Source organism: Hypanus sabinus, chromosome 1 (genome assembly GCF_030144855.1).
Source record: "Hypanus sabinus isolate sHypSab1 chromosome 1, sHypSab1.hap1, whole genome shotgun sequence".
Lineage (NCBI taxonomy): Eukaryota > Metazoa > Chordata > Chondrichthyes > Myliobatiformes > Dasyatidae > Hypanus > Hypanus sabinus.
The window spans coordinates 120,419,361-120,443,724 of record NC_082706.1 but is presented as its reverse complement, the minus strand read 5'-3'; positions in this window follow the sequence as shown (position 1 = coordinate 120,443,724).

Here is a 24,364-nt window from a genome sequence, read left to right as displayed (position 1 = left end):
TTATCTCACTAAGAATCAAAAGAGATGATAAGTATATATATGAACAAATACATTGCAGAGGGACACAGAATCAGAAGAAGGGGCAAATGGATTGATCTACTGGGAGGTAGCAGTGTTACAAACCCTGTAACTGGGTGTCTTACCAGCAAAGATAGGAGTATCCGTTGAAGACTGATGATACTATTTTAACAGTATTTATTAGTAAAAATACACAAAAATAATATCAATGCAAATATACAGATAATATACGTCATCAATACTAAACCTAAAAGTGCGGGTATAATAATAATCGATAAGAAATAAGCTCTATCATTGTCTAGGGGATAATGAATTGTCCGATGGAAATATAAAGTTCAGTTCAGTTCATGCAGGCTGCGGTAGTTGCTGATCACTGTGTTGCAATTGTTGGAGAGAGAGAGGGAGAGAGAGAGGGAGAGAGAGAGAGAGTAACAGCTATTGACTTGCCGACTTTCCTTTTATGATCTTGATCTGTCAATGCGTTATTGTTGTGGCCATCCCCTCCGTCCTTTAGCTAGACCGTTCTGTGGAGGACTCGTCACCCAGGCAAGGGTGAACACACACACAAGCCCCCACCGGTCTCTTAGCGTCTCTCCTGGTGGGTCTGAGGGGTGTTTCCCCAGACCCTACTTTTATCCCCACTCATGGGGTCTCAGGTGTTAATCAGGTTGGGATGATGCAATCCCTCAACCAGACCACTCTGGTTGCCCCCTGAGGGGTTTCAATGAATAGAACAGTACTCAATACACAATTCCTTCTTCAAGAGACAATAGCAGTAATCTCTCTCTTTGTCAATAGGAGACAGTCCAACCTGTGAGCCTCTCTCTCTTTAATTTTTCATGAGCGTTGTCAATAACAACTGCCTTTGCTGTTATCCTGTGTCTCTCTCATCTCCCTTGATAACAGCATCAGAATAGTAGCGATATGCGATTCTCCAAAAAGTGAGGGGGTGGCATTGGCGATTCTGTACCCTTCTGCCCATCAGAGTTGCTCATCATTCGTAACAGCAGCGACTTGATCAGTAGATGACTTCTGTTGTGATGTAGTAAGTAAGAATTCAAAAGTGAATAGATTTTGTTTTAACTGTCAAGAGAAAAGCAAGAGGGCACAGATTTGCTTCTTGGTGGAGACAACATACCCTGTCTTCAGTTAGGGTGAAGAAAACTCATCAATATATGTGAGAGAACACTGACACAACAGAAATCCATTGTGCAACTCTTGGGCAGCATTTCTCTTCAGAAATGAATCATTGTACATCCTCCAAGATGATCATATGTTGTAGTCTTGAGACAGATCAAAAATGACAGCTTAGCAATGGGGTTCACAAAACGACTGCACCAGATAAATGGAAAAAAAATGACTCTGTGCATGCCTGCCAATATCAGTAAAACTTGATCAAATATTATAGATCTTCATGTCAAACTCTGCTCTGCTGTAAATTATTCCAAGCAATAATGATAACGCCCAAGTTGATTACTGGAAAGCAACCAGTTAACGATACATCTTTTTCCCCTATGCCACTAGAAGATTCTTTATTCATAACTGTATATCTCTCATGAGAAAGCACAATTTAAAACTGAAGGATTAACATTCAAAATTAGCCAAATAAATAACTGGGAAAAAATGGATTGACAACAATTGATCTTCAGACTTAGTGTCAGACATGAGTTAACTCATCTTCGGTTGAGTCTAATAGTTGAAGGCTCAATCCCACTCTGGCAATTTGGTTGTTTAGGTTGATACACTTGTCAGAACAACCGGACTGCATTGTTGTAAGTGTGATCTTTTGCATGCCATATTAAACTGCAGCACTGGATGTCCTAACAAAATGCTTGAGAAAGATCCAATAAACTATTTTGAAGAAGAGAATGAGGGGTATTGATCACGTGGCTAGCCAGAGGCTTTTTTCCAGGGCTGAAATGGCTAAAACGAGGGGGCATAGTTTTAAGGTGCTTGGAAATAGGTACCCAGGGGATGTTGGGGTAAGTTTTTCACCAGAGAGTGGTGATGCATGGAATGGGCTGCTGTGGGAGGTGGTGGAAGCAGATAAAATAGGGTCTGTTAAGACTCTCTTAGATAGGTACATGGATCTTAGTAAAATAGAGGACTATGTGCTTGGGAAACTCTAGGCAGTCTCTAGAGTAAGTTACATAGTCAGCACAACAGTTTGGGCCAAAGGGCCTGTAATGTGCTGTAAATTTCTATGTTCTAAGAGAAGAAAAGTTATCAGCAGTCTCCTGACAATATTTCAAACAACATCACAAAAACAAATTAATTTATTGTAATTACATTGCTGTTTTTGGATGTGATGTCCTGCTGCTATATTTATCTTAATCAAGAATTCAAAAGATCAAAGGTTCAAAGGTACAATTTAGAGAAATGTATATATCCAGAAATTATTTTTCTTTGCAGCCATCCTTGAAATCAGAGAAGGGCCACAAAGAACTAACGACAGTTAAGTGTTAGAACGCCAAAGTCCCCTGCAGTTTCCCTGCCTCCCATATGTAAGCGGCAGTAAGCAACAATCCCCCCCTCCACCCACTGGCAAAATAAAAGCAGCGGCACCCGTCACTGAGCACGCAAGTGTGAGCAAAGCAGTAGCAAAGACACAGACTTGCACTTAACCCAAAGGCTTCGAGTTTCACCCAGTATATGACATACTACAGGCTTTCTCTCTCCCTAATAAGGGAGAAGGAGGTGACTCATTTTCCCAGCGAGCAGGGAGACATAACAAACAAATGGCTGATTTACGAAATTACAATTCTGTTACATCGCCTTTTTTGAGGTCTGCCTGAAGAACTCAAAGGTCTCGGGTCTCCAGGCACACAGTCTCAGTCATCCCGACTTCCCCAATAACACACTGGTCTCCTACCATGACACCGACCCTCGCCCTGCCCGTCTCCGGAGGCCCGAGATCCTACACTTCCAAATCCAAGCCGGACTCTTACGCCGAGCCCTTAGCGTGCTGAACAATGGCCGGTTGTGGAACCCCGAGAGCTGGTCCCATTCCCGCAAAGAACGGAAGTCAACGTGTAACTCTAGGTCAGGGTCCTCAAAAGAACCCTGAAAGGGAAAAATAAAGATATTAAAGATGGAAATAGAGCTGTTTCCGAAGATGCAAGAAAAGGAGGTGCCGTTTAATGCCTTAATTTCCTCACTCCACCTCCGCCTGGGAATTCTAGTTCAATGCATAGTAATGGAATGATTTGTTCGTATGCGCAGTATGCAAGACAAGCTTTTCACTTTTCACTGATAATAATAAACCAATAATCAATAACTTCACAAGTTCTAAATTCACCCTTTTAAACTAAAGCAACCTGGCATTCCTGTAGGTTTGAGAGGGACTGTAAAAATCTACAGTATGTACATCAGTCTCTGTTCTTTCCAGTAACATATGCTGCTTCTGTTAGTCTGCCCTTTACATCCAATATCTAATAAAATGTCCAGCAGCATATTTCTGAATACTTACCACAGGAAGCAAAAACAGCACACCAAAATGCTTCATATTAAATAACCCTGGAGTTAATATAAATTGTCCATGAAACAAATACAAGGATCAAATTTTAAACAGGCCTGCTACATAACATGTGAGCACTGATTTTGTTTATTCAGGCAAGTTCAAAAGACATGCAATTGCATGGGTTCCTGGGTGTGTCTCAAATTCTGATACCTGTTGATGGCATGCAAAGCTCTGGTTAGAAGTTTATGTTTTAAATAAAAATATTGTATGAGCTGCAAAAACATCAAATAAAGAAAGATAGACTATTTGTAAAATTAGAACTAAGTTTTGGAAATGAAACTAAATGTGATAAATGAGTGTACACATTGGTACAAATTTTTCTATACTGGTAATAGTGTGAGAGACTTCAAAATGTGTCTGTTAGTATGCAAATAAGAAACAGGGCTTTCAATTGCCATTGTTCTTTGCCCTTTTCATGATTTTAGTAAATCAAAAAGAAATCAACAAAATTCAATCAAAATTATTCCTGGAGAATTGAATAAAGTTGTATTTTAATTTTAAATTACATTTTCATAATGGGGAGAAAAAAAAGACCAAAAAATGATATAAAACTTTGGTTAGAAGTTAATGAGGATGAAGAACTTATATGGAGGGTTCTTATAAGAAACTGGAAAACAAAAGAACAAAAAGTTACTAAGAATTTCTAACGTGAAATGTTGACTTTGTTTCTGTTCCCACAGATGTGGCCTGATTTCCTGAGCTTTTCGATCACTTTCTGTTTTTGTCTAAAAGAGTGGAATTCTCAGAGCAAAATGAATTGGGCAAGATTTTTTTTTGACAAAATGAGTAAGCAGAGCCTTTTTCCATCAAGGGTTAGCGACTAAGAAAGATGATTTAAGATATTTAGCACAAGAGCTGGATGGATGACCAAGAATTCTACAAAGGAATTGGTAAGTACCTCTGCAATTGGTCCTTGCCTCATCAATGATCTTGTTCTTAGCAGGTACACTGAGGTGAAAATCAGGAGGTCAAAAGAACAAACACATGCTGTCCATGAGGAGGGGAGAAAAATGGATTCATGTCCTGTTCTTCACACTAAGTATGCATGTGATTGGTCGAGGAGTTCAGGCAGTTACTGAATTAGTAACATCTACATTCAGGTTATGTGCTTAGTCAGATGAGGTCAGGACAATAGGTCATTGAATACAGGAGCTGTTCTGAATGAGGGGGCTTAAGGAGAATTTAAAGGAGTTGTTCCCCTAGTGTCAGCTTGACAATAGAGGTTATATTAAGTCATTCTGCAGCAGAATAATGAGGACATATATACTTCCCTGCTGACTTCCTCCAGCGATTTGCATGTTACTCTACAGTTCAGTTCTATAGTCTCCACTTGTGGGTCCATTTATGTACTGTAGCTGATTGGACACAACTGGCCATGTGAAGATTCCTCAGTGTGTTACCATGTCAGCTGCTACTCACAAGGTTCAAATTTTGAACTATGTGCACCTAACTTTTCATTAAAGTTGAATTGGGTAGACCATGAAACTGGGATGTTCTGAGATATAGCTGGGAAGTTGATTGGTGAAAGAGATACAGGGCAGGAGAAGGGGGAATCTAATAGGAGAGGACAGAAGGCCATGAAAGAAAGGTGGAGGAGTACCAGAGGTGATGGGCAGGCAAGGAGATAAGGTGAAAGAGGGAAAAGGGGATGGGGAATGGTAAAGGAGAGGTGGGGGGGAGGATTACAGGCTCCTTCGTAAGTGTTATTCCTTCATAAGTGTGGGCTCATCATGAGTGCCTTACATTCTGTCTGGGTAGCCTCCAACCTGATGGCATGAAACCTCCTTTACTGTTGAGATGAGGCTACAATCAATTTCCCAGCTCTTTACTTCATCCCTCCCCCTCCCAGTTTCACCTATCACTTTGTGGTGCTCCCTCCCCTCTCCCCCCCTTTATTCCTCATCTTTTTTTCTCCAGTCCTGCTGAAGAGTCTTGGCCTGGAACATCGACTGTACTCTTTTCCACAGATGCTGCCTGGACTGCTGAGTTCCTCCAGCATTTTGTGTGTGTTCCTTGGATTTCCAGCATCTGCAGGTTTTCTCTTGTTTGTGATCAGGCTGATGACAGATGCATTTTGGAGACAAAAATTGGCAACTTATATTTAAAATTGCAATTTTGACAAAAGTAATCATGAATTCAGAGTAATTCAGTGGGATGAAATATCTGAATTTTATCCATATCTATTTTTGTTATCATAGTAACTCATACTAGTAACTCCAAGTGTGTAGGCCTCCACTAGTCTTGATAGACCAAGGAATTGCGCCTAGGAAAGTTTCCAGGGAGCAAGCCTGGGCAATGATTTTTTATGGAAGACCGGCAGTTACTACAAGTGTACTTATTTTTTAAGCTGTTTATTAATGTGTTCATCACACCCCAGAAAATGGTGGGAAAACTGTCCTCACTGGGTCTCATCACCTCCTTCTGTAACTGGATCCTGGACTGAACAGAAAGGCCACAGACAGTCCGTAAAGGCAGCAATGTCTCTAGTCCCATTAAGCTGAGCACTGGCACCAGGGCTGTGTGCTCAGCCTGCTACTGTTCACATTGCTGATGCATGACTGTGTTGTAGGATTCAGCCCAAACCATGTCATCAGGTTTGCAGATGACACAACAGTGGTTAGCCTCAGCAACAACAATGACGAGTTGGAGTACATTGAGGGAGTGGAGCAGGCTTGTAGACTGGTGTGAGAAGCACAGCCAAAATCTGAATATGGAAAAGACCAAGAAGATGATTGTGGACTTTAGGAATGTGCAGATAAACCTATCCCTTCTGCGCCTACCTGGTTCCTCCACAGAGAGAGTTCAGTGCGCCAAGTTCTAGGAAGTTAACATCATGGATAACCTCACCTGGTCCCTCAAAATAGCCTCCCTGAAAAAGAAGGCACAGCAACGCCTCTACTTCCTAAGGAGATTGAGGAAAGTGAGGCTCCCTCCACCCCGCCCCCCAACCCCCACATCGTAACTGAATTTTACAAGAACACCATTGAGAGTGTCCTGACAAACCGCATCTCATTCTGGTATGGAAGCAGTCAAGCTTCAAACTAGAAGTCCCTACAAAGGACTGTGAGAATTGCTCAGAGGATCATAGGGGTCTCCCTACCATCCACCTGCTACATTTATCAGGAGTGCCACGTATGCAGGGCCCTTAGCATTATCAAGGATGTCACCCATACCATCCTCTTTGACTTTCCACAATCAGGCAGAAGACTCTGATGCATACAGTAAAGAAAGAATGGTCAAGATGAGAACGTTTTTTCCCTCAGGCTATTAGGCTTCTGAATTCCCTGCCACATTGCTTTCGAAGTGTCACTGGTTAACTTGTTCTTTATCTTGCCATATTTAATTAATGCACTTTACTTTGTTTATTTATGCATAATTATTTTGATTCTTCCTTTCCTAAGTGTGTTACATGTGTGTTATGTGTGCTACTGTGCTTTACACCCTGGTTTAGAGAAACATTGTCTCATTTGACGGTATACATGTACTGTATATGGTTAAATGACAATAAACTTGACTTGATTCATTCCAACACATCAATTGCACTATCGTAGCTGGCAGGATTAATTGTTGTTAATAAAGAACAGTTAATCCATATAATATCTTAATGCTTCACGTGGTGAAGAATAATTTCATCTCTGGTCCCTCTGACATCCTACAAGCTATTACAAAGTGTTGATCTTTCATGTACAATATCTCCCTGTATACTTCATTATCACCCACAATTTATTCTCTTTCACAACCCCATTAATTCCCTCTGATTATTTTGTCACTAAGGGATCATTTGCACTAACCAATTAACCTATTAGCATGCCTTTTATAATGCTGGGCAAAACTGGATAGCTTTGTAGAAAGAAGATAAAAGAAAGCCTGAAAGCACACACTCAACAATTCAGGAACAGCTTCTCCCCCTCTGCCTTTAGATTTCTGAATAGACATTGAGCCTATGAGCAATACTTCTTTCTGTTTTTGCACTATTTATTTAGTTTAACTTTTTTTTGTAATTCAAATTTTTATTATTATTTATTCTTATTTTACAAAGCAGCACAGCATATCATAGAGCAGATACAGTACAGCATATTTACACAGCTATCCCATGACAGGAAAACATATAAAACTAAGAAACAGAAAAAAACTTCTAATTCAAGTTTAAATTAACATACAACCATAATTGATCCCATACGTCTTGCACTTTACCCTCACTGTTAGTTCTTCCCAATGCATACTGTATTTTAAAATTTACAGATTTTTTATCATGTACAACAATGTACTGCTGCCGCATAACAACAAACCTCATGACATATGCCAGTATGATTCTGATTTTGATTCTGTTGTAAATCTGGAGCAGCAAACAAAAAAAAAATGCTGGAGGAACTCAGCAGGTCAGGCAGTAACTATGAAGTGAAAGGAACAATTGACATTGTGAGCCAAGACCCTTCATCAGGACTGAATCCTTTCATCTGGGCCATTCCGTGTCCAGATGAAGAGCCGGGACTCAAAATGTTGACTGTCCGTTTCCCGCCACAGCTGCTGCCTGACCTGCTGAGTTTCTCCTGCACATTTTTGTGTCAGTCATTGGAAAACTATGCAGACACAGGAAGAATATGGGAGCTCCACTAGGACAGCATCTGTAATCATCCTTTATAGCTGTGAGGCAGCATTCACTGCTGTTCTGTTGTGTAAATCTGAAACATTAAAACATCTGAATATGCTGCCTGATGTATAGACTATTTACAGCATTTTCTGCTTTTTAATTTGAGATATACTGCAGTATTTTGCTTTGGCATTACCAGCTGGTCCATTTGATCTATGGTCTGTAGTTCACCACAACAATATTGCAGGATTGGATATATTCTTGTTTTGACTCTTGGAAACATAGAAACCTAGAAATCTACAGCACATTACAATTTTGTGCTGACCATGTAACCTACTCTAGAGACTGCCTAGAATTTTCCTTGCATAGCCCTCTATTTTTCTAAGCTCCTATCTAAGAGTCTCTTAAAAAATCCTATTGTATCTGCCTCTACCACCTTCACTGGCAGGGTATTCCACGCACCCATCATTCTCTGTGAGAAAAACATTCCTCTGACACCTCCTAGGTAGATCTTTCCAAGCACCTTAAAACTGTGCCCACTGGTGTTAGCCATTTCAGCCTGGGAAAAAGCCTCTGGCTATCCATATGATATGCTCCTCTATCAGGTTGCCTCTCCTTGGGACTTCTTGTCTCAAGGATGAGCAAAGAAGCTAGAAATGTCTTTATAGGTGGTCTAAAGAATCAGTATGTCAACAAACAGAATGAAAATGGGTAGGCATTTGTCTCTGTTTTGGCAGGTGTTTTGCTTTATTTAATGATTTGGCATTGTGTCCACAGGCAGAGTTGTAATATAAATGGCATAGAATTGGTGGAAGTATAAACATTATTGGAATTCAATTATCAGGAAGCCAGCGCTTGGCTTCTGCCAACTAAATATTTTTTACTGGTCCCTGTCCCAGAGGAAATGTTAAAAAAGAGTATTAATTTGGATCTCATTTAGGATCAATGCTCTTACATAACAAATAGGACCAGGAATAAACCATCTGTCCCATCAAGTTGCCCTGCTATCCAATAACATCATGGATGGATGTTTTGGCTGTAAAGTCAGGTGCCTACCTGCCTATTACCATAGCCCTTAATTCTCCTGCTGTGCAAAAATCAAACTGTGCTTTTAAACTGTTTAATGAGGTAGCCTCTACTGCTTTCTGGACAGAGAATTTCATAGATCCACTACTCTCTGGGAAAAGAAGTTTCTCCTCATCTCTATCTTAAAAGTATTACCACAAATCTTGAGACTACAGTATTTCCACTTGTTCCGGTCTCAATTGCCATTGGAAAGAACTTTCCTGCCTGTCTTCGTTAACAATTTCATAATTTTATATGTTTGTATAAGATCCCCTCTCATTCTTCTAATTTCCAGCAAATATAGTCTCAGGTGACTCAATTGTTTTTAATAGGGTAGCCACTGATATGTAAATAATTTCAAATTCTAATCATATTGTAATTACCTCTAGTTTTTTAATGAGTGATTGAAATGTTATCCTCTTGTTGAAAGCTTGTGCGAGTGAAATTAATCTAGTTACTTCATCAGTTAATAATCTTGAAACTTTGTAAACTCTCAGTTATTAAATCTTGGTTCTGTATTATAAAAGAGTCTGTGGTTTCTTGTTTTCCTGTGAAGTAAATTCAGAGACTTTGAACAGTGCACAGGAATTGGAGATAGCTCTAAGGGTTGTGTCTGGTTTATATGAGGCCCTAATGCAGGGTATTGATCCAAAACAACAACTATCCCTTAGCTTCCACACATGCTGCTTGACTCACTGAGTTGCTTTGGCAGATTGCTTTTTTTTTATTCTTTATTGTTCTGTATATGGATTTTTTATATTATTGGTATTATTGTTGTTCTTCCTTTATTATTCTGTATCTGAAGGTTATCCTCACAAAAAAAAACAACCAATTTTTGTGTCATCTGCAGTCTTATTAATCATTCCTCCTACATTCACATACAGATCTGTGGTTGCTGGAAGAAAATCACCACAGCCCAAGACATTGTTGTAAGTTTATCAGAGTAGAGTATAAGGAAGGCAAAGTATTCCTTTTAAAATGCTAAAGTATTGAAAGACATTGGTGTTCTGAGGGACACTACAGTGTATGTACATGAATCAGTGGAATTTAATATACATATTTAGTAAGTAATTAGGAAAACATTGACCTTTCATGCCAGAGAATTTGAATGCAAGTGGAGGTATCTTACTCCATTTACACAGATCCCTGGCGTGACAGCAACTGGAATATGGTGCACTGGTCTAGTTCTGCTATCTAAGGAAGGAAATACTGGTCACTGAGATGATGGAATTTTCATATCAAGAGATGTAGTTGATTATGCCTGGCTTCTAAAGTTTGGAGGATAAGCAATAGTCTCAATTAGTTTTAAACATTCTTACAGGGTTCAACAAGCTAGATTCTTGGTGAAAACAGAGTGGGGTGCTGAAGAATCTAGGTCAAAGGGTCAGAAAGTTCTTAGAAGAATGATTAAGCCATTTAGGATTGAGCTGAGGGAATGCAGAGAAGATTCACTGGACTTTTTTCTTAGGATGGCAGGTTTGCCATGTTAGGAGAAATTAGAGAAAAGAGTTGACTTAGTTTATAGAATGAAGGCAAATCTCATTGAAACTGGACAAAATACTAACAGAACCCAATAGATTAATCATTTCTTTTGGATATGTCTATGACTATGTTGAACAAAGATGAGGAGGAATGTCTTCACTTAGGGGCTGTTGAACCTTTTGAATTTCAATGTCTGTGCCAGAGGATTGTAAAGACTCAATCAATGAATTCAATTAAAATACGGCTTAATAGACAAAATATGGCTCAAAAGTCTTCCAGGTCTTAAAGAAAGAAAGGAATATTGAGAGAGTGCAGGCCAATGGCACTGAGATAGTAGATCAGTCACCATCAGCATGGATAGCAAAGCACACTCAAAGGGTGGCCAGTTGCTACTCCTACTTCTTATGATCTTTTGAAAGATTTAAATATTCTTAAAACTTAATCAGAAATTAAGAACACTTAAATGGTGGCAACTGATTTAGTAGCAAATAATCAAGTAAATAGGTTGGTGAAAAACAACTTATAATGCATAATGTGTTCATTGGTTCAGACATTGAATATAAAAGTTAGCAAATTATGTGACCTCTGTCTAAAATTTTGGTTAGGCCACATTTGGAGTATCATGCACTGTTCTTGATTTCACATGGGATGAAGGATGTGGAGGGTTTGGAGAGAGTGCAGAAGAGGGTCATTGGGATGTTTAAATTCAAGTTCAGTTTACTGTCATTCAGCTGTGCTCATGAACACTGTGAAATGAAACAATGTTCCTCTAGGCCAAGGTGCACACCATAGTATATAACACAAAAAGTAATTTTATCACAAAAAAATTAACACATAATAAATCCTATTTACAGCACTATACGTGATGAGACCTGGGTGGTGGCAGGAATTTCAGAAGTCTTACAATTTGTGAGAAGAAACTGTTTTCCACTCTAACAGTTCTTGTCTAAAAAGTAATACCTACAAGGAGAAGTTGGATAACCATGTATTATTTTCACTGGAGCAATTGCAGCTAAGCGGTGATCTGATCTAAGTATATAAAATTATGAGAGGCATAGCCAAGGTAGATAGTAAATTTCTTTTTTTCCCAGAATAGAAATTTCCAGTATTAAAGGGACTAGCCTTAAGATGGGAGGGAGAACATTTTTGTTCATACACAGTGAGTGGTAGATATCTGGAATGTGCTGCCAGGGGAGGTGGTGGAAGCTGACACATTAACAAAATTTAAGAGGCATTTAGTTAGACACATGAACAACAGATGATGAAGGATTATAGATTGACATCATTGTCAGTCCAGACATAGAGTCCAAAAGGAACTTTTCTATTTCTAATTGGAAAAAAAAATGTATCCACTTACTATACTTTCCCCTCCAGCAATCTCTGACACCAAACCATCCCCCACTCCTTCTGCCACCGTTCCTCCCATAGAAGCAAGGTCAGTGAATGGCCCTGACTCTTATGATAACCACTATTGCCAAGCAAACGTGAAATATATCACCAAAAACTAAATAGTCACTGAACAGGCTTAAGGAGCTAAATAACTTACTTTTATAGTTTATGTTCTTATGCCTAGTTCCTTGTTTCAGCTGCTCAATCTTTTGCTGCTAAACACAACTGTAAGTCCAAAGGCACAGTAGGAGGTCAATTGCACCATACTTCCTTAAGATATAGGGGGGAGTTTAATACATCACCTTTATTGGCCCTCAGAACAATATAATCAATTCCACCACCAACTTACTTCCTGTAACCTAACCTCATACATTCCCCTTCTACCTACTCAGTCTAACAACTGAAGGTCCACACAATCATTAGATATTGGAGAGAATTATATCATTTAACCCTAGTTTTTTATAGACTTCATTCTCCTGCCTTTACTCTGTAATCCTTAACTCCCCTTACCAATCAATCTTTGCTCAGTAACTTGCTCTTCACACACCTCCATGGCAACAAACTTGTTAGATTCACAGTCTGTTGCTGAAGGAATCCCTGCTCATCTCTGATTTTTTTTTTGAGTGGATGCCCCTTTATGTTGAGGATGTGCTCTCAGATCCTAGATTGTCCTACTAATGGAGACATCCTTTCCATATCAACTCTTTTTAGGCTTTTCCATATTCAGTAGTTTTCATTGAGATTCCCCCTCAGCCTTCAGAACTCAGAGCCTTCAAATGTTCCTCATACATTAAACTTTCCATTCCCAGAATTGTTCTTGTGTACCTTCTCTCAACCTTTTCCATGGCCAGCACATTGTTCCTTAGACAGGGGACCCAAAATTGCTCACAATGTTTCAAATGCTGCCTGACCAGTGTCATATCAAGTCTCAAGAGTAAACCCTTGCTTTATATTCTTTCCCACTGGAAAAAAATGCTAACATTGTAGTCGGATTCCTTACTACCTACTCAACCTGCAAAAGGAATCCTGAACCCTTTCATTTCCCATCTCTGATGTATTTGGATGTGAGAGAATGTGTAAACTCCACACAGAATTGTAAGTCAAGACTGAACCCAGGTCAGGGAGCTGTGTGACAACGGTATTACATTGCAGCATCCAGTGACTCCCAGCTAATCATGGACTTCTACATTTTCAGTCACAAAGGTAAAATTCTGAAGCGATCTGAGAGCGATCAGGCAAAAGCCAATAACCAAAACACTCCCCACCCAATTGTCCATCAGCATAGGGCAGGCATTCTCTGACTTGCAATTCATTCCTTAGTCTTCTCATTTTCTTAGGTTTCTCTTTTGGCTCTTAGCAATGCATGGCCAAAACACCCCAGGAATGGATTAGTAATGTTGATGTTTAAATAATAGTCAAGAATAGAAGAGATGGAGACAGTAGATCTTAGGTAAAGGTCGATGCAATCAGGACAAGGAAGAGACAAAAATATGCAGACAATTGTAAAATGTTGCAATGTTCTCTTTCAGTGAGCTTTGGATTCTTAGTGTTAAAGATATTGAAGGTGGAGCAAAGTAAATTGGCAAAAAAGGAGAAAATGCTGGAAACTCTCAGCAAGTCAGGCAGCATTGGTGGAAAGTGAAACTGAGCTAGCATTCATCAGAACTATCAAAGAGCTTTCAGAACTGTACTACACAAGGGGCTTTAAACTTGAGTTGCAGAGGATGGGAACGAGGGCGCCAGAATAGATTGCAGAGACTGATGTAAGACCTTAGACAAAGTGAGAATTAAAAGGTTGAGCATGGTGTGACTAACGTCCTAAGCTGTGTCTATTTCATTGCAAAAAGTATCGTAGACAAAGCAGATGAGCTCAGGGCATGGATCAACACATGACATTATGATATTGTCATCATTGGTAAGCTTGGTTGATGGAGGAGCAAAACTTGCAGCTCAATAGACGTGACAGAGTGGGAGGGATTAAAGTGGGAGCGTAGTATTACTAGTCAGGGAAAATGTCACAGCAGTTCTCAGTCAGGATAGACTGGAAAACTTATTAAGTGAGGTGTTATGTATAAAAATGCAGAATAATAAGAAAGGCATGATCTTGTAAATGGGGCTTTATTACAGACCACCCAACAATCCAAGGGATTTGGAGCAACAAATTTCTAGAGAGTTTGCAGACTGTTACAAGAAACATAAGGTTGTAATAGCAAGGGTCTTTAACTTTCCACATATTGATTGGGACTCCCATACTGTAAAATAACTAGAGAGGATAGAGATTGTCAAATGTATTCAGGAAAGTTTCCTTCATTAGTACGTAGAAGTCCCAGCGACAGAGCATGCTATACTTGGTCTCCTATTATGGAATAAGACAGGGCAGTGACAGAAGTTTGTGTACCAAAACACTTTGCATCCAGTGACCACAATGCCATTAGTTTCGAAGTAAATATGGAAAAATATAGGTCCATGGGTTGTGAACCTAAATTGGAGAAAGGCCAGTTTGATAGTAACAGAAAGGATCTGGCAAATGAGTATTGGGATGGGCTGTTTCCTCACAAAGGTGTACTTGGCAAGTGGAAGGCCTTCAAAGGAGAAGTTTTGAGAGTACAAAGCTTGTACGTGCCTGTCAGAATAAAATGTAAAGATAACAGGTGTAAAATCTTCAGTTTTCAAGGGATATTGTGACCTTGGTTTAGAAAGAAAAACAATGTGCATAGTAGGCATAGGGAGGTAGGGTCAAATGAGGTGCTTATGGAGTATAAGAAATGCTGGAGAACTCCTAAGAAAGACTAAGAAGGGCTAAAAGAAGGACTAGCTGACAATGAGAAAGAGAATCCTAAGCGAGTTTAGAGATATGCTAAGAGCCAAAGGACTGTAAGGGACAAAGTTGGTCTTCTGGAAGACCAGAATGGTAATCCATGCGTGGAATCAAAAGAAATGGGGCAAGATTTTAAATAAATGTTTTGCATCTGTATTTCCCCAGGAGATGGACACAGATTATACAGAAATGAGGCAAAGCAGCATCAACCTCATGGACACCATACAGATTATTGAAGAGGAAGTATTTGCAATTTTGAGGGAAATTAGGGTGGCTAAAAATCCAGGGCCTGACAAGTTCTTCCCTCAGAAAAAGTGCGAGGCTTGTGCACAAATTACCGAGGCCCTAGCGGAAATATTTAAATCATCCTTAGCAACAGGTGAGGTACCAGAGGATTGGAGGATAGCTAATGTTGTTCTGCTGTTTAAGAAAGGCTCTAAAAATAAACCAGGATGTTACAGGCTGGTGAGACTGACATCAGTAGTGGGAAAATATTGGAAAGTACTCTAAAGGACTGAATATATGAATATTTGGGCAGACTGGGACTGATAAAGGACAGTCAGCAGCTTGGCTTTGTGTGTGGTAGGTTGTGTCTAACTTAACTTGTAGAGTTTTTCAAGGAAGTTACCAGGAAAGATGATGAAGATGGGGCAGTGGATGTTGTCTAAATGGACTTTAGCAAAGCAATTGACAAAGTCCTGCATTGAAGGTTATTGAGAAGGTTCTGTCACCCGGCATTCAAGATGAGGTAGTAAATTGGATTATATTTTGGCTTTGTGGAAGAAGCAGAGAGTGGTAGTAGATGGTTGCCACTGTAACTGGAGGCCTGTGACAAGTGGAGTGCCACAGGGATCAGTGCTGCATCTACTGTTTCTCGCTATCTATGTCAATGATGTGGGTGATAATGTGGTTAAATGAATCAGCAAATTTGCAGATGACACTAAGACTGGGGTTGTAGTGGACACTGAAGAAGGTTATCAAAGCTTGCAGTGGGATCTGGAACAGCTGGAAAAATTGGCTAAAAATGACAGATGGAATTTAATGCAGACAAGTGCAAGATGTTTCTCCGGCAGGCCAGCCATGGTAGGTCTTACACAGTGAATGGTAGGGCACCGAGGAGTGTCGTAGAACAAAGGGATCTGGGAATACAAGTCCATAATTAATTGAATGTGGTCTCATAGATGGATAGTGTCATAAAGCAAGCTTTTGGAACATTGGCCTTCATAAATCTAAGTAATAAGTACAGAAGGTGGGATGTTTTGTTTAAGTTGTATCAGACATTGATGAGGTCTAATTTTCAGTATTGTGTGCAGTTTTGGTCACCTATCTATAGAAAAGTTGTACAGAAGGTTGAAAAAATATGGAGAAAATGTACAAGGATGTTGTTGTGTCTGAAAGACCTGAGTTATAAGGAAATATTGACGAGGTTGGTACTTTATTCCTTGGATGTTGAAGACTGCGAGGAGATTTAATAGAGGTATACAAAATTATCAGGGATATAAATTAGGTAAATACAAGCAGGCTTTTTCCACTGAAGTTGGGTGGGACGACAGCTAGAAGTAATGGGTTATGAGTGAAAGGTAAAAAGTTTAATGGTAACAGGAAGGGAAATTTCTTTAGTCAGAGGGTCATGAGAGTGTGGAACAAGCTGCCAGTGCAAGTGACGTATGCAGGCTTGATTTCAATATTTAAGAGAAGTTTGGATAGGTACGTGTATGACAAGGGGAATGAAGGATGATGGTCGCACTGCAGTTTGATGGGAGTAAGCAGTTTAAATAGTTTGGCACTGTGAAGTTTCTTGTTTCTGTGTGCACATTTCTATGATCCTATGACTTAAAAGAAAAATAAACTTTTTTTTTGCCAAGAAAATAGCCAGATGGATGGGACAAAGGAAGATGTTAGAAGAGTGGGTTGGGGTCAGCTAGATGGTGACTTGTTTTCTTTATTCATACATGCTGTTAATGGCAAGGCAGTAGGGGGTGTGCAAGTTGTCAAATTCCACTAATAGAGTGAGGAAAGCTGAGCAAAAATGGTCGATGAATTAACTGTTCTACTGATGAATGAGGAAATTAACCTAAAGATGGAGAACTTGACATCGAGCCTGACCCTGCATCTTTTGTTGATTTGATTTTCATTATTTGGAGGATGAGGGAACTAAACACCAATGTGGGCATGGGGTTATGCGTACAAAATATTGGAGGAACTTACCAGATCAGTAACGTCTATGGAAATGAATAAACAGTTAGCATCTCAGTTCTGATGAAGGGTCTTAACCCAAAACAACAATTGTTTATTCATTTCCATAGATGCTGCCTGAAGTGCCGAGTTCCACTAGCATTTTGTATGTTACACCAGATTTCAGGCACCTGCTGTCATGGTCCCAACTGGCAATTTCCCACCTTGCCACAATCTCATTGACTGTGCCTTAATTCCTGTCGGTTGATTCCCTATGATTGCTAGTCCCACTAGTTACCACACAACTGGTTCCCATTAGCGAACATAGGCTAAAACTCGACTGTCACAGCCATACCGTGTCAGTTCATTGGTCAATTCTAGTGTGAGTAAACCTTGTTTCCTGATTCCTTAGGACTGTCAGTTCCAAGCTCCGCATCATTTCCTGGATACGCTACGTGAACCGTGTCTCTGTGCAAAGACTCTCCCTGGTACCGGTTCCCTGTTCACGATTCTGCCTTTGTGCCTGTGTCCGGCACCTGGATTCATCCTCAGACTCGTCCTTGCAACACCTGCAGAATCTCTTGTGTTTAAAATAGGCACAGGATCTGCTGCAGCCATAAAGAGTGCTCCAGTTTCTATTTTCATTCTCTTCCATTTCTTCTCATCACCTGTCTTCTTCCACAACCTGACCCTTGGGATCCTCCATGAGTCATCTTCAGCCTCCCTCTTTCTCATGTAACTGACAATAAAGTTGGAACCTCGCATCAGAATTGTGGTGTAGTCTGTGTTAAAGGACAGGGTGGGAGGAAGTACTACAGTCAGAGAACAGGATACACAGTTACACATAATATATATGATTAAAATTATAAACCAAAACTGTCTAGTATGCCACAAATCGTTAATATGGAAAGATTATTGCATAAACTTGCATTTGGTGAACAATGCCCTATTAGTTTTCATTTGATACAGATGTCCTGAGGCAAAATCTTCCTGTGGACTTGGTTTTATAAAAACATTTTTCATGATTTGTTGAAAGAGCTGATACTGACGTTTTAGGTACAAGCAGGCACGATTTATTATTTTAAAAAAACACCACAGACAGCTAAGAATCTCTGACAATGGTCTTCAACTATTCAAATATCGGCTACAGTTTTAGGATCCGTTGAACAATAGTTATCAAATACTCAGTAGATGATATTTGCACAAGTGAAATTACAGTGTTGGTAACCATAGTGACAGGATATATCTTATGTAACAAAAGTTGCGTCACATTATGAGTATTTTTCTGTAAAAGTGCTGCAGGAGATACATTTCATTAAAGATCATATTACAGGGTGAGCACTTCCTATCCAAAAATCCAAACTCTGACAACCTCTGAAATCCAAAAAAATGTTCAGCTCTCTCCTGATGCCACAAATGGAAAATTCCAAAGACGCTGGGAATGTTCTCAAGTGATGCACAGGTGTCTGTGCACCACAGACCTTTTTTAAGAGTCACCTCAGAAAAAAACATTATTTTTACATGCAATCTGAATTTCACTTCTGGGGTGCCATCAAGAAGGTGACTCATGTGAATAGCTCCAACAGAAATAAGTTTTTGACTGCTGAAAAGAACAGCTGCATCGATAGATTTTACAGTTAATAACTTCGCTTTAAGGCAACTAAAAAATCTATTGCTACTCAAAGTCGATGAAAATTGAACTGACTCTGGTTGCTGACATGATTCCCCTTTAAGGCAGTGGAAGAGAGGGTGCCATGCTGGTTTCAAAGTTCATTGAAGGAAGTGTGGTTTTCTGCTATCAATACCAACTAACCTACTGGCAAATGTACAGTCTCCATTAAGTAAAATCAAAGATCTCAGAGCAAGCTTGCTGTATAAGAGGTACATTAAAAGCTGTTGTGTTTTTTTGTTTTACGGAGACTTGAATGTCCCCCGGCATCTTGTGATCAAGTGTGGTCCAGTTTACCTTCTGTGGGAGTTTCCAGCCACCATCTTGGTATTGGTGTATATCCCACCTCAGGCCCATATCAAACAGGCTCCAGATGAGCTGAGTGACATAATAAACGGGCATGAAACATCACACCCTGATGCCTTCACCATCATTCTGGGGGATTTTAACCAGGCCAACTTGAAAAATCTCAAATTACTACCAACGTAACACTTGTATAAGCAGACAGGTTTTGATAACTGTTTTACTACAATCAAGAGAGTTTACCGTAACATCTGTGCCCACACTTTGGAAAGTCTGATCATCTGGCTGTACTTCTAGTCCCTGAATATAGGCAGAGACTGAAGATACCAGCAGCAGCAGAGAGGACAAAGAAGCTATGGACAAGGGAGGTGCAGGAGTGCTTACAGGATTGCTTTGAGTCGGTGGATTGGACTATATTTAGGGATTCATCTTTGAGTCTGAATGAGTATGCCACAGTTGTCGCTGACTTTATTTAAAGCTGTGTGGATGAGAGTGTGTCCACGCGAACATGCTGTACACACCCATATCAAAAGCTGTGGATGAACCAGGAGATTCATTGCCTGCTTAGGGTTAGATCTGTGGCATTCAAGTCCGGTGACCCAGGACTATGCAAGAAGGACAGGTATGACTTATGGAGGGCTATCCCAAGAGCAAAGGAATAATTCCGAATGAGGTTGGAGACAGAATTAGATGCACGTCAACTCTGCAAGGGTTTGCAGGCCATTCCTTCCTACAAAGTGAAATTAACATCATGAATGGCTTCACTTCCAGATGAGCTCAATGCCTTTTATGCATGATTTGAAAGGGAGAACAAAACTCCAGCTATGAAAATGGCTGCAGCACCCCTTGGCCCTGTTACCTCTGTCTCAGAGGCTGACGTCAGATTGTCTTTCAACAGGGTGAAGCCTCACACCTGGTGGGACTCTGATAACTTGTGCCAATCGACAAGCAGGAGTATTCAAAGATATTTTCAGTCTCTCTTTGCCACAGTCAGAAGTTCCCACCTGCTTCAAAAGGGCAGCAATCATACCAGTGCCCAAGAAGAGCAGGATGAGCTGCCTTGACGACTATCTTCCAATTGCACACATGTCTGCAGTGATGAAGTGTTTTGAGAGGCTAGAATAACCTCCCGTCTCAGCAAGGATCTACATCCATTTTAATTTGCCTATTGCCACAGTAGGTTTACAGGGGATGCAATCTCATTGAATCACCTGGACAATATTTATATCCCCACACACACAACTGTGCGGCTAGGCACAGCTCAAATGACATCTATAGGTTTACCTTCGACATAACTATTGTTGACAGAATTTGAGATAGTGACGAGATGACATACAGGAGCAAGGTATACTCTGATTGATGACTGGTGTCACCATGCACTCAGTATCAGTAAGACAAAAGAACGAATTGTGGACTTCAGAAAGGGCATGACAAGGGAATACAAACCAGTCCTCATAGAGTGATCAGAAATGGAAAGGGTGAGCAATTTCCAGTCCCTGGGTGACAAGATCTCTGAGGATCTATCCAGGGCCCAATGGATCAATGCAGTTACAAAGAAAGCGCAATGGTGGTTGAATTTCATTTAGAGGGCGAGGAGATTTGGCATGTCACCAAAGATGCTCACAAATTTCTGTGGATGTACCATGGAGAGCATTCTAACTGGCTGCATTACCATCTGGAATGGGGGGTGGGGGGGGGCTACTTATCCAGATCAAAAGAAGTTGCATAAAGTTGTGAATGCAGTCAGCTCCATCTGGGGCACTAGCTTCCATAGACATCTTCCAGGAGTGATGCTTCAAAAATACGTCATCCATCATTAAGGTCTTCTTTCACCCTCGACATGTTCTGCTCTCATTACTACAATCAGGTAGGAGGTACAGAAGTCTGAAGGCACACACTCAGTGATTAAGGAACAGTAATGCATTATGTTGCTGTGGCAAAAACAAAAAATTTTATGACATATGCAAGTGATGTTTAACTTGATTTATGTCATGGTCCAATCCGTTAACTACTTATTTCAGTTCATTTTCTTTTCCCCATGTTCCACCGGGGCTCCTTGATTAGAGCACCCGATCCTCATTCGAACCGGCAGCATAAAAACTCCGGCTTTCATCTACTCGCAGCTGGTTCGTCACCTCAGCAGGGCGGCTATACTCGTTCTGAGCTGCCGAGAATGGGTCAAGTCGAGAGCCTGCCTGTTTGCAGTTCCTGTCTCAAGCCGAGAGCCTGACGTCCACAGTTCCTGGGTTGAGTCGAGAGCCTTGTGTCCAGCTGAGTGTTGCCGGACGTTTTGCCACTGCTCCGAGCGGTCTGTCATCGTTTGTTTTAGTCGTCTCATTTCCAGCTGAGTAGGTCTGGCCATTTGCCACTGCTTGGAGTTGGGAAGTCAGTCTCTGTGTGTCCAGCTGAGTGATTGCCAGCCGTTTGCTGCTTCATGAGTTTTTCCATGTCAAGATGCCTACTGTCTGTTGTTGTTTGGTTTAGTCATCTTGTTTCCAGCTGAGTAGGTCCGGCCGTTTGGCTCTACTCAGAGTTGGGTATTACGTCTTGTGTGTTCCGCTCGAGTCCAAGTACAGGTTCTGTGTTCCATTCACCAAGTCTGGGCTCTGTGTTCCACTCGGGTCCCAGTCCAGGCTTATATATACTGTATAAACCCTGCAATATATATAAGCTTTATATGCAATATAAATGGATTTTCTGTTTAGACTTAGGTCCCATATACAAGCTATTTCAATATATTCCAAAATCTGAAGAGATCTGTAACACTTCCCAAACATTTCAGATAGGGGGTGCTCAACCCATATTATTTTTATAATATAATGGACATTTAATTCAATCCAGTAAAAAAATCATAAAATGGGAACCTTTTCTGCAAATTTTTAGTTTGATTATTTGCTCATATTTTGTATGAATGAAGTAAACCACAGTATTATGACTTTTGGTTCCAAATTCATTGAAGGCTTTTCATCAATTCAAACTCTGTGTTATGATTATTTGACAGGATTTTAAAACAGAAAATATTGCTGTTGCCAATAAGTACATCTGTATATCTTCTTAGCAGCCTGTTGTTGATGACAGCACTGTAACTGACTGAAGCAAAGGTAATGACAAATCAACATTATGAACCATAAGACCATAAGATATAGGAGCAGAATTAGCCCATTTAGTCCATTGAGTCTGCTCTACCAGTTTATCATGGTTGATCTAATTTTCCTCTCAGCCCCAATCTCCTACCTTCTCTCCATATCCCTTCATGCCCTGACCAATCAAAAATCTATTAGCTTCTGCCTTAAATATACATAAAGGCTTGAAATCCACAACTGCCTGTGGCAAAGAATTCCACAGATTCACTACCCTCTGGCTGAAGAAATTCCTCCTCATCTCTGTTCTAAAAGGACACACTTCTATTCTGAGGCTATTTCCTCTGGTCTTAGACTCTCCCACCATAGGAAACATCCTTTCCACATCCATGCTATCAAGGTCTTTCACCATTTGAGGTCACTCCTCCTTCTTCTGAACTCTAGTGAATATAGGCCCAGAGCCAACAGACGCTCTTCAAATGAGAAGCCTTTCAATCCCGGAATCATTTATGTGAATCTCCTTTGAACTCTCTCCGGTTTCAGCACATCGTTTCTAAGAGAAGGAGTACAAAACTGCTCACAGTGCTCCAAGTGAGACCTCACCAGTGCTCTAAAGCCTCAAGATTACAGCTTTGCTTTTATATTCTAGTGCTCTTGAAATTAATACTGACATTGCATTTGCCTTCCTCACCACAGACTCACCTTCAAATTAACCAATAGGGAATCCTGCAGAAGGACTTTCAAGTCCCTTTGCATCTCAGTTTTCTGTATTTTCACTCTATTTAGAAACTGATCAACCCTTTCATTTCTTCTACCAAAGTGCATGACCATACACTTCCCTTCACTGGATTCCATCAGACATTTCTTTGCCCATTTTCCTTCTGTAGCATCTCTACTCCTTCAGAACTACTTTCCCCTCCATCTACCATCATATCATCTACAAGCTTTGCAACAAAGCCATCAATTCCAACATCCGTAAAAAGAATCAGTCCAACACAGGCCCTGTGGAATACCACTAGCTATCAGCAGCCAAACAGAAAAGGCTCCATTTATTCCCACTCTTTGCCCCCTGCCAATCAGCCACTGCTTTATCCATTCCAGAATCTTTTTTGTAATACCATAGGCTCATAGCTTGTTAAGCAGCCTCATGTGTGGCGTCTTGTCAAAGCCCTTCTGAATATTTAAATATACATCAACCAATTCTCGTTTGTCTGGTGTGGTATACTGTACCTGGTACTCCTGGTGAGGCCTTTCATACATTGGTGAGACCTGACGCAAACTGGGAGACCGTTTCGCCGAACACCTACACTCGGTCCGCCAGAGAAAGCAGGATCTCCCAGTGGCCACATATTTTAATTCCATGTCCCATTCCCATTCTGATATGTCTATCCATGACCTCCGCTACTGTCTAGATGAAGCCACACTCAGGTTGGAGGAACAACACCTTATATTCCGTCTGGGTAGCCTCCAACCTGATGGCATGAACATTGATTTCTCTAACTTCCATTAATGCCCCTCCTCCCCTTCTTATCTCATCCCTGATTTATTTATTCCCCCTTCCCTTTTTTCTCCCTCTGCCCATCACTCTTTGCCTGTTCTCCATCTCCCTCTAGTGCTCCCCCCGCCATCTTTCTCCATAGTCCCATGATCCTTTCCCTTTTCCAGCTCTGTATCCCTCTTGCCAATCACCTTTCCAGCTCTTAGCTTCACCCCACCCCCTCCGGTCTTCTCCTATCATTTCGCATTTCTCCCTCCCCCTCCTACTTTCAAATCTCTTACTATCTTTCCTTTCGGTTAGTCCTGACGAAGGGTCTTGGTCCGAAACGTCGACAGCGCTTCTCCCTATAGATGCTGCCTGGCCTGTTGTGTTCCACCAGCATTTTGTGTGTGTTGCTTGAATTTCCAGCATCTGCAGATTTCCTCATGTTCTCATTTGTCTATCCTGTTTGTTATGTCAAAGAATTTAAACAAATTTGTCAAGCAAGATTTTTCATTGAGGAACCCTATTTTACCATGTGCTTCCAGGAATCCTGAGACCTACTCCAACATCTTCTCAATCACTGAGGCCAGAATAAATGGCCAAAATTTTCCTTTCTTCTGCCTCTTTCCCTTCTTGAAGAGTGTTGTGACACTTGCAATTTTCCTGATTCTTGAAAGATCATTACTAATACCTCCACTCCATAGGTGGCAGAATGAAAATCTGGCTGAGTGATGCCACAACAACAAACTCTTATTCACTGCCAGCTAGACGAAT